Genomic DNA, 2,036 nt, shown 5'->3' with positions numbered 1-2,036 from the left:
CGCCAGCAGGAAAACCAGCCAAAGGCGGCAGCAGCCACCTGCAGAGGTGGCCAGTCTCCCCGTGCACCTCTGCTCCAGCCCATTACTCAGACCCTCTTTTGAATAGGCTTTGGCAAGTGGCTCCAGGAGCAGAAACACAGCAGTGCGGAGAGCACCTCTTTACCGCCTGTCTTGCAAATCGGTTTGCACAGCCTGGCACTGGCACTGGTGGTTACTGAAGACCGCCCTACAACAGCCACCAAACCCCCTCTTGCGTCCTGTGCCACGGCAGGTGTGGAAACAACATCATCTTCTGTGTAAGAGGCTCATCTCTTCTGGTGAGCAGAAGCTCAGGACACAGCACAGTTACCTGGACTGCAGAAAAGCAGTTTCTGGTGCTCTTAGGAGAAGCTGGAGCCACTCCTGCCTTTGGTGCCCTAAGGGTGACATCCAGGCTGAAGCAGCTGCCCTGGGGTTCAGTGATAACAGAGCGAGGCAAGAGACTTGGCCGCACATGAGACAGCAACATACAGGGCCAGGCTCTGGTGGACATGCCATGGTCATGTGTGGCCGCTCCACACCCTGTCCCCATCCACATGCCACGTGGCACCAAACTGCCTGGGGACAGTCCCTTATTCTGTCCCCATCCCTGCTCGGGGACAGCCCCTCTGGGGAAGCTGCATGTGCTGCACAACTCAAGACAACTGCCAAGGCGATAGAGACCCCAGTCCCTGCATCGCACATGCAGGATGAGAAAAATGGCACGGAAACGAATCCGTGCCCAGGTGCCCGGGGCGATGCGAGCTCTGGGAACCGTGCTAAAAATCTCCATTTAACTGCAGAAAGGAGCTGGGAGCTGCCCCGCTTCTGCCTGGCTCCCAGCTGCTGCCTGGCCACAAAGCCCCGTGGCTGCATCCAGCATCCATGGGAGCGAGGGCTGGCACTGGCACAGCCCTGCCTGCACTGCCCTGCCTGCACTGCACTCGCTGCCTGCACCAAGCCCTTGGGTCGTGCTTGTTTTCCCCGAGCCTACATCCAGGTTCAAACGTGGAGGCAAAAGGTCTGGTGCGACTCCTCCTGGTATTGGCTGCCCAGGGGGAGTTTTCTGGTGATGAGGGAAGCAAGTTTATTTACAGAACAAATGGATTTTGGAGCAGGCAAACATCTGAGCATGTGAGAGAGGCTGCAGGGGCAAGAGAACGTGGGGGCCTCCCCTCCTGAAGTGCTCTGACACGCAACGGGAAGTTAAAGGGATTTCAAATCAAGCCACAGGAATGGAAAAGACGGTGTTTCTCTCATTCTCTTCTCTTTTTTTAATTGGGATAATCTAGGATTATTGACTGTGTTCCCATAGGCTGAGGAGCCTGTGCCATGCTCCCCGCTGGGTTTAGGACCCCCTGTGCACACAACCACTCCCATTTTGCATTTCTTACCTGTTTTCCACCCCCTCCCATCCCGAAGAAAGGGCAAGCGGTTTGGAGGACACAGCAAGGATAGGGGAGAGCAGCTTCACAGCCCAACAGCGAGCCAATGCCATGTCCTGGCAACGGACTGCCAGTCTGGCCGTGCCCATGGTCGCAGCAGGGCTGGGGTCTGCAGGGAGCTGCTGATACTGTCCTGGCCCCACCAGCACAGGCAAGGCACTGCGGGGGGCAGGGGAGCTGCCCCTGTGCTGGGGGCATATTCTCCCCAGCACCCCCCTCTATGCTGCCACTGGAGGAGGCATCCACGAGCGTGGTGCCACCACGTATGTCAGGCACAAAGTCTACGCAAAGCCCTGAACAGCTGCAGGATCTGGATACTCCTTGTGGACTCCCCTAAGGCTGGGGCTCCACAAAACCTCCCCTACAAAAACCTTTGCTCCCCAGGTGGTCAGAGCACTTGTAGAAGGTCAAGGGTACCTGTCCTCACCACTGCCAGCTCTGGGGGACACAAATGTTACCTTTCCCCTAGCAATCTTGTCCCCTCTGCTCAGGGGCATCCTGGGCTGCTCTGGGATCAGATGTCCTTTGGCCTTTCAGAGTTGTCCCTTACCTGCTGTGGCTTTTTCCTTGTTT

The sequence above is a fragment of the Buceros rhinoceros genome, unplaced genomic scaffold (genome assembly GCF_000710305.1).
Source record: "Buceros rhinoceros silvestris isolate BGI_N320 unplaced genomic scaffold, ASM71030v1 scaffold20449, whole genome shotgun sequence".
In the NCBI taxonomy this organism is placed as follows: Eukaryota; Metazoa; Chordata; class Aves; order Bucerotiformes; family Bucerotidae; genus Buceros; species Buceros rhinoceros.
This window is presented reverse-complemented; position numbering follows the sequence as displayed.